Source organism: Triticum dicoccoides, chromosome 6A, assembly GCF_002162155.2.
Source record: "Triticum dicoccoides isolate Atlit2015 ecotype Zavitan chromosome 6A, WEW_v2.0, whole genome shotgun sequence".
Lineage (NCBI taxonomy): Eukaryota > Viridiplantae > Streptophyta > Magnoliopsida > Poales > Poaceae > Triticum > Triticum dicoccoides.
Window position 1 is genome coordinate 313,514,404 of NC_041390.1, and position 9,773 is coordinate 313,524,176.

A 9,773-nucleotide genomic window follows, 5' to 3' on the forward strand; every position below is an offset into this window, starting at 1 on the left:
AGAGTGTGGTGGTGCTACGGTGAACAAGCTCACCAATACTCTTTGGCCAAAAGGCTCTTTCACGGAAACTTCCAACCTATGGCAGCGGGAGTGGTTTTACATCACTGAACCCCGTGGTACCTAGTGGCAGCTACACCTGCGTTCCGATCTGGCCCTCCATTACGGCTTGCATCATGTATTAATAAGGGACTGGACTGGGGATCAATTGACGACGTGCAGACGCTACAAAGCCGCATCCGGAGCCTCCTCGAAAAGGACACCGGCCTCATCAATGTAATCCAGGTCCTGTCGTGCCAGCGACGGCCTCTCCGCATGTGGGAGTTCCATTCGAAAGGACCACAGACCCTTCAGCACTTCTTTGGCATGATGCACAAAGGAATGTGGAAGTTATTCTTCGGGACACGGAAACAGTGGCCGGATACCACCGAAGACATCGGCCTCGACTGCAACCATCCGGATACCTCGGTAAGCACTCAACTCCCAAACACAGCTAAGTTAAATATCCCATAATACTGAGAAAACAATCTTCGAACAGGGCTGGATAAAGAAGGAGGAACGATTTTGATGTTTGGCCCCTCTTCCCGAGAACTCAGCTAATCCTGTATTAACAAGGATGCTGGCTCTGGCGCCGTATCAAGTGCCGGCAAAGGAGGACAAGGAGGAGAGCAAGAAGGCCAAAGGTGTCCTCCATTCTAAATGTACACCAGACACTCTGTCCAGGGAGATTGGAACTCCCTCTTCCGAAGACAAAAGAGAAGGAGAAGCTGACATCCCTTCCCCCCATGGGAAGAAGAGGACTGCCTCTGAAGATTTGGAGGTAAAGGCTCCTAAGCGAGGGAAGATGTCCTTGTTAGGCAGTTCGAGTTTGGAAGACGACGTTGTCGCGCAATTCCTCCGTAATGACAAGCCCTTAGCCGAATCGTAAGTGAATAAGGGTGTCCTAAACATATCTTGTTCCTTTCCACTTACAAGGGTAACATCTAAAATATATGTTTGCAGTCCGGCACGCGGTCTTCCTCAATAGTCCTCCTCCTCGGGGGTTCTTCTTCCGGAGATGATGGAAAGCGAGACGCCTCCATAGACCTTCTCACCCAATAGGGCAGACGACTTTGAGGTGTCTTCCCAGAGGATTTCTCCTGATCAACAAGTGGTGCAAGGGACAATGAGGACCACTCCCGAAGGTGATACTTCGGTAGTCCAGGGTCCGGGGCGTGCGGCCCCTTCTGGGACTAACAATAAAGGCCCCAGACTATCCGGTTTACAGACAGAGACGACTCTAGTGTCGAGTAAACATATCTCTTCGAAGGGAGTCCGCACTCCCACCGCCGCTTCTAGGAATCGGGTGGCACCGGATACATTGATGGACATGTTGCGACATGCGTCCATCTCAGAGGAACATCGTACCTTAATGGGTACGATAGTTGAGAGGATTTTGTCCGCGAGAAGCAGATTGAATGAAGCCTTCACGGGCCTGCTAAGAGGCTTCGAGGTATGCAATGTAATATTTTCAATTGCACTCTACGTGCAAAAATGCACCTGTGTATAGGTAGTAGCCCCTGAGACTCTGATGGGCATCCAAAAGGAGGCGATCAGAGGATCAAAAAAAGATATGCCTAGGAAATAATCTAATTAACTGGAACACAGGTTGTCTCATCCATGGCGACTGCCCATGCTACAGAGGTTGCAGGTCTGAAGCAGAAACTTGATGTGGCGGATGACGACATCACACTTATTAACAGGCGGCTCGACGAGGTGCAAGGTATGTTGTGGGGCAGTCAGTATATATGTGTATAATAATATGAGCATGAAGCTGAGATTTATATACTAAGATATGCATAACTGCAGATAGTGCTGCCGCGGTTGAGACCCTTCATGCTGAGCTCGTCCGGGCCAACGAGCAAGCCAGGATGAGTAATGCTATTAATCTTCTCAGGGTCATTTGGGAGAAAAATGCCTTTCACAAATCAGATGCCTATGCATAACCCAATGTTAATGGTATAAAAAGTCTACCCATATAACTTTCTCTCTTTTTCAAACTACAATGACGCTAAGCTTTGCTATTAATCTTCTCAGGGTCATTTGGGAGAAAGTATTATACCAGAATCAGCAAGATCCGTTGGTGGCTCGGAGAAAGCAAAAACGAAGAAGAAAAAGAAGACAGCCAATTCTTTACAAGTACGACCTGAAATGCCTTCCACAAACCAAATGCCTGGGTATCTACCATAGTACAACCCAACCCAAATGGTAAAAGAAGTCTTATTTTTAACTTTTTCTCATTTTCAATCCTCTGGGACCTAAGCTTTGCTATTTACCTGCATAGGGTCATATGGGAGCTCCGGCCAATCTTGTACACCCCTATTTAGCAAATTACAACTCAAGTCTGCGACAATCCATTGGTACCTCTACCCCTGCGATGTCGTCAGGGCAAAATCTATCATTCTCCCAACAACAGACTCCTACAAGTGGTACCTCTACCCCTATGATGATGCCAGGACAGAATATATCATTCTTGCAACAACAGACTCCTACGAGTGATACCTCTATCCCTGTGATGATGCCAGGAAAAAACCTATCGTTCCCCCAACAACAGACTCCTACATGTGGTACCTCTACCCCTATGATGATGCCAAAACAAAATCTATCATTCTTCCAACAACAGACTCCTACGAGTGGTACTTCTACCCCTGTGATGATGCCAGGACAGAATCTACTATTTTTCCATCAACAGAAGCTGGCTTAATCGATGTTACAGATTTTTATCTCATGTATTTGCTTGCAATTCTATTAGAACCTATGAGTATACGACCATGCTTGCAATTCTTACTTGTTCACGTGACTGTCGATGGAATCAACAATTTTTTTCTACCTTTCATGCACTGTAAATATTGTGAACTCATTCACCGGTGTACTCCATCTAAAGACATGTCGCAAAACAATGATCACACCCAAGTTCTGTGAATAGTATTGTGATTTCTAGCATGTCTACTGCTAAACAAGCAATATGAACTATGTTGTTGTAAGAATACTTTGCATCAGGTACAAGCTGTAGTACGACCAACATCCAACAGCATAGATTTTATATCTAACCTCACAAGCAGAACTGTAGTTGATCACTGTGACAATGCCGGCGTTGACACTGTTGACCCACGTCTTCTGGCCTCATGCTGTCTGTAAATATCACCAACATCAGCTAATTAAAATTCAGTTCATCCAACCAGACAAAACATGATCAACATTTTGTGCTAGACACTCCCATCAGAGAGGGTCACTCACCGAGCATGGTGAGGAGCAAGGCGACCTCGGCGGGCATGAGCAGAGTTCTCACCAATACTTAATGAAGGAAATGCTTATAGTAGCAGCATACACCTACTCAAATAGTATCATACAAATGAATGAGTTGCAGTTGATACACATCTAGACTAAAACGTGAGGCTAGCATTAGTACATACCAAACAGTTTCATTAGTAGTACGTCTCAAAAAACTACGGTCAGCTCAAGGCCTGTGAGATCTGTCGTCTTTCAGCTGTAGAATAGTTGACCGCCTCAATTTTGTGATCAGCAGCACGGCGTCTGCGTCCGCCTCTGCTGCTGCTTAGCTTCTACTGCGGCTATACTAGCAGGGAACACGCGCGAAGGCGCTGCCAGGAAGCCAAGTCGCCGCCGGCGACAGCCGCCACGGTGGCCACGGTCTAGGCGTCGGCGGCCGCCGTGACCGTTGCCTCGTCGGTGATGTAGGCGGCGTCGCCTCAATTTGGTCTGAGAACAAATCCAATCAGCAGACAATAAATTAGAAGAACGAAGAAACAAACTGGATCGAACAGGGAGGGGTCAAGGTCAGCAAGCAGGAGGAGCAAAACCAGGAGACGGAGGTGGTCTTGAGATTGGAGAGGGCCGGCATCTATGACGGGGGTGGCGCCACACCTGCTCCAGGCCATGGCCTAGGCCTGATCTGATTCAATCTTGAGCTTGTGCAATAGCTGCCTGCTTGGCTGCGGTGGCAAAGTGAGCGGCGGGAAGGGACGGGGAAGTGCGGCGATGGGAGCAGAGGGCGGTCGCTGGATTCACTCGATGCCTTCGCTCCCCGCGGACCACGGTCGGCTGTCGGAAGTGAGAGCAAAAGGGGACGAAGCGGAATACGTACGGAGAAGGGGGGCGGAATACGGGAGCTCCGCGAATTGTTTTCTCAGAAAAAATAGACGGCAGGGAAAGAAAAGGGCCCAGTCTTTCGATGTGAGTTTAACGTTTCGGAAGCACTGATGGGAGCACGGGACGGGAGCAAGCAAGCCCCGTCCTTTGTGGTGGAGGTGGACGTGGCCTTCCAAAGCAAATATTAACTTCTATGATGTACTCTTTCCTTCTTGCATTATATGATTGCATACAATCTGGTAGCCATGGCTTGTCAAAGTAGCAACCAGGTAAATCCTGGTGCGCCTGCCTGTGCTCCATAGGGGCGACGGCCATGAGGTATTTTCCATCGTAGAACTGAAAGTAATATAGCACGTAAATATTTTGGACCTCTGACTGAACAATGTCGATAACTGATATAGCTGATATTTGGGTCATATCATCCTCCTCCTCTTCAAGTGAAACCGTCCTCGGTTTCAAGTCAGTCTCGCCAGCAACATCTTTGTCAGCACATTGAATGTATGCCAGAAAAAATTAGCAACGTCAGACTCCTTTTCATTTGCTTCCTCTGGCTTGTTCATTTTTTGCAGTCGTTCTTTCCTTTGGATCTTGAACGCCTTCTTCTCCAAAGCCACAAGAACATATTTTGTACCTCATAGGACTGTGTATGTATTGGCGAGATAGTTATGTGTAGTATAGTTTTTCTTGTACCATGGCCGTCCCAACAATATATGACACGAAACCATCGACACCGGAACTACGTCGCACAAAACCTCACAAGAAAATTTCCGACTGAAAACAGTACCATAGTTTGGTGCGTGATGTCGAGCTTGTCGTTGCACCACTTCAGCATGTATGGTCGTGGATGTGGTGTCATGGATAGCTCCAACTTCTCTACCATGTTGATGTCCACCGCGTTGACCGAGCTGTCATGCTCAATCGTCATGGCGCAAATTTTCTCTCCCACTTTACAGTAGGTGTAAAAAAGTTCAACACCATAACCTTTCTCCTCCAACAAAAAATTGCCGGAGAGCCTCCAGTAGCTCCTTGGTGACGGCGAGCCGACCGTCTCCTCCGAAGTGCCGTGAGAAACGCCGGTCTCTGATACCACTTGATGTAAAGCGAATCTCGAGACGAGGGTCGGTCCGTTGTTGGCCCGATCTTTCATGACACGAAAATCCATCGCAGCAAGAACTCGTTACGGGTTTATGAAGGAATTCACAAACTCCGACAAAAACGACACATCAACCCCTCAATCTGAAGAAATAACATAGACAAACTGTAGAGCCTCATCTTGTAATCTCTTACGCATCATGTCGCGGGAACTCACACGCCAGTACAGATTTTTGACAAGGTTTCTCTAAACTCGAATAATGGTCGACAGCCAGAACACACGATGTCTAATTCATATTGACATAACCTAACCATTACATAGACGCCACATGATCTGACTTTATATATAGCTAAGTCCTCCTAATTTTGCGTGACCAACATACTGGCCGCACCACACCTATCTATCTAACTTCTTTAATCTAATTCAAAAGGAAACGATCTGGACATGTCAAACATAATAACTGACTTAACTTAATTTAAGTAAGAATATGACTCTTTTATTTGTGCACCATGTAATTTAGTTTGCTCAGCTTGGTGGCCCCCATCTAGACTCCTTTAAACATAGCAGGTCCCACATGTTGCACCTCCTATTTGCACTTGCCGACTAGCCATAGTAGGTAGTAACAGAGTGGTAACATGCATATGTTATTAGTCTATATTACTACCTCCATAGTGGGTAGTAACATAGAGGTAGTAACTTGAGGTTTTCATTTATTGTTTTGTGAGATCTATACTAGTACTTCAACTTTGTGATCTATATGTGACATGTATCAATATGAAATTTTGTTTGCCAGTACCCATATATAAATACAAGAACACAAATTCGAACGGACCCATAATAAATAATAAGTGCCAATATAATATAATTAAAATATATAAAACATGTTTAGCAATACATGGATCAAGTCTCGAATATAATCTATCGTCGCCCAAACTTTTTCCATATATGCTCAATCAAATCATTTTTTAGAGCCTTATGCATCAGACGATCATGAATTCTAGCATCTCTTTGAAGTACCTCACAAATATTGGCATGTCACCATGAGTAAATACTGATGGGAAAACATTGATGAGTCTGCTTCCTCATTCAAATCAAGCATATTCCCCGCCTCTTCTTTTTCATCCTCAACTATCATGTTGTGTAGAATGATGCAGGCTAACATAATATGATGGAGATCGCCCCGGTCATATAAACGTGTCGGGCGCCGTAAAATAGACCATAGTGCCTGGAGCACACCAAATGCACGTTCCACATCCTTCCTTGCACCTTCTTGATGTTTAGCAAACAACCTCTGTTTTTCTGTTTGAGTCATCGGTATCGACTTCACGAATGCTGCCCACTCTGGGTATATTCCATCTACAAGGTAATAACCAAGTTGATATTCCTTCTCGTTGACATTATAGTTCACTCGAGGAGCTTGCCCTTTCAGTTGCTCAAGGAACAACGTCGACTGATTAAGCACGTTGATGCCGTTGTTGGATCCAGGAACACCAAAAAATGCATGCCATATCCAAAGATCCTGAGAAGCAACATCCTCTAGAATAAGAGTAGGGATGCCCTTATACCCACTGGTGAATTGTCCCTTCCACTCCATGGGACATTTGTCACAACGCCAGTGCATACAGTCGAGGCTTCCTAACATGCCAGGAAAGGGGCCTTCACATCTGAAATCTTCTACGAAATACCTTCTTCTTGTAGATAGGATTATCACAGAAATAGTCGCGTACCAATTGCTCAGCAGCTTCTTCACGTGGCCTGTTCACGTAAATCCTCGGACCACTTCTGCTTGATCTTCCTTGAGCATCAAGGCTTTCCTTCACTACTATGGCGATTTCCTTGGCGAATGAGTTTAACATGTCCATCTGGACAAGGGAGTGATCTAGTGTGTAGAGGGAGGAAGGATCGATGATACTTGCTTCAGCTTTATCATCGGAACCATCAGCCGGTTGATTGGTATCCATATTTTGGTGCCCTTGTACAGGATGCTGCACTTGCGAAGGTTGAAAATTATAATTATGCATTGGAGGGAATTGTCCAAAACTTAGCAAGTCGTCAGGTGCAGGGGTGTACATTGGCCTCCTGTTACAAATATCAGAAGTCATGAGCATAGTACAGTAGCAATGAAATTTTGTACAACACCTCATCTCTCTAACAGAAGTATTATAAATATTAAATTATCAAGCGCACTAGACAAATTCATGAGGTATGCAATTGGATTTGGTCAGAAACAGACTTAAACAAGATATTTTTTTAGGCTACTGTAAGAGATAGACTTAACACGGAACACATCTATTTTGGTGACCTGGAGTATTTGGACTGTTCGAAATGATTGTATTTGGTCAGGTACATAACTTATTCCTCTTTGTATCAAAGTCTAACTTGTAAATACTTATCTTAATAAAACTGCAGTAGGATAATCCTACTGTTTCTGCTATATATGAAGCATAATCAATCCTTTGTTCAAAAAGCATGTCCTAACTAGTGTCTCGATTTGATATATATCACATGTTCAATGAAGAAAGCAAAAGCAAAAGGATGTCAACTGAAGCTTACGGTTTTGGTAATTCAGGCCACACCCACACATGCTGAATCAGACTTAGAAATTCAAACTTAGATGTGAGTAAAGACTTGGCAGTACAGAAATTCCCTGAAGACCTACACACGCTCAATCAAGTATTTGAGCTAAAGGAATTGCAATTGGCGAAGATTGAATTAAAAGCAGAAATTTATACTCCCTCCGTTGCTAAATATTTGTCTTTCTAGAGATTTCAACAAGTAACTACATACGAAGCAAAATGAGTGAATCTACACTCCAAAATATGTCTATATACATCCGTATGTGGTAGTCCATTTGAAATCTCTAAAAGACAAATATTTAGGAACGGAGGGAGTACCATGTAGGGTTTGCAGTAGAGGATTCCATGAGAGGGACGTACATGTACGGTGGTGTGGAGGGGCTGGCGGACGAGCTCGTCGGAGCACCGGGGTAGAAGAGTTGTTGTGGCCAGCAGTTGGCGCACGAGCTTGCCGGGGTGCCAGGGATGTGCTGCTGCGGCGGCGAGGTCGCCGATGACCGGACTGGTGCCGCCTCCTTACGGGCACCAAACTTGGCCATGATTCAAGTGGCCTCGCGTCGCCGGCCAGAGCTGCCGCTGGGCGGCGAGACGGAGAGCGGGGCGAGGGAGATGGAGGCGGCAGGGAGGGAGAGGATGGAGGCGGCAGGGAGGGAGAGGATGGAGCGGTGGGGAATTTTCCTTGAGAAAATTCCTTATTTGACACTATCTTGAAATGTGGTTCCTTATTTGACCTGAAGAAATTTTTTTCTATTTGACATATAGTCTAAATTTCTTTCCTTACGTGATATTGCAGTCGGTTTCGTTAGACTATTCCATCAAATAAAAAATGGATGGACCAAAATACCCCTATGATAGTCCCTAGCCCATATCGAACAAAAAAAATATTCCGATCCCGATCTAGCCGTCCCTCTAGTCTCTGTTGTTTGAGAAAGCTAAGTCCAGTTACAATTTTTTTCAGTGCAAGTTACACGTATATTTAGAGTTATTCCTACATGCATGCACAGACTTGATTGCCCGGTTACTTCACGTACCATGCATGCATACATGCTCGCACACACGTATACTGGCCGATTACGTACATGCATCGGTCTAAGTATTTGATCATGTAGCTAGCTAACCTTGCAGATGTAGAGGTCCGGAGCAGTTCCCGTTGACGTCTCATCGACTCATACATATATCTAAACGTCCGCGCCTCAGTTCCAAATACCCGTATACTGGCGCCCTGGCCGGCGGTATTATACTTCACTGAATACTTAAATACTTGACTAATGCATGCATGCACCAGTGTAGTCTGGGCTGGCTGTAGTGTGTTAAATATGGTTGAGTTTTGCTATGTACATGCACGTATACAAATACCCGCTACGGAGCTTGTAGACGGGATTTCATTTCTCTATATTTCTGGGCTGGCCATGAAAGCTATGAGAAGTAACATACATAGCCTTTGGATTTATATAATTTCCATTTTATCTTTGTTTATGCACTTTCTCTGATAATCTCTTATGTACTTCTTGGCAATGTTTCCTTCGACCTCGTTAATTATGTTAAATGGGAAATGTTTTTCTTGGGAACTTGGTAGTACGTATTTACATTGTAATATCCTGCTCAATCCCGTGTAGATCCATAAGCATGCTATTTTTTTATGCTCCAATCATATAACTTCACAAAGTTTTCTGATAAGACAATGGGAGTCATTAGATTTAATAATCACATTCTCCCTACTTCAAACCATAAGAAATCATAAGTGTGTCTACACAGACTATTAGATGTTACAGTATTCAAATGTAAAGAAAAGATGTAGTAATATTCAAATATATATTTATATAAATCTCCTGATATTCAATTTTTTTGAAAAGTTTACAAAGTTTTGAAAACTATTTCATATTCTTAACATCCACGTGTTCCTCAAAATAGCTAGCCCGTGCATGTGCACGGGTTGATGACTAGTGTAACATAACTGT

The 9,773-nt window shown here is 44.4% G+C and overlaps 1 pseudogene; it reads right to left on the minus strand.

Moving 5' to 3' along the window:
• Positions 1-6,157: 6,157 nt before the first annotated feature.
• Positions 6,158-8,354, minus strand: LOC119315846 (annotated as a pseudogene).
• Between the last annotated feature and the right edge of the window lie 1,419 nt (positions 8,355-9,773).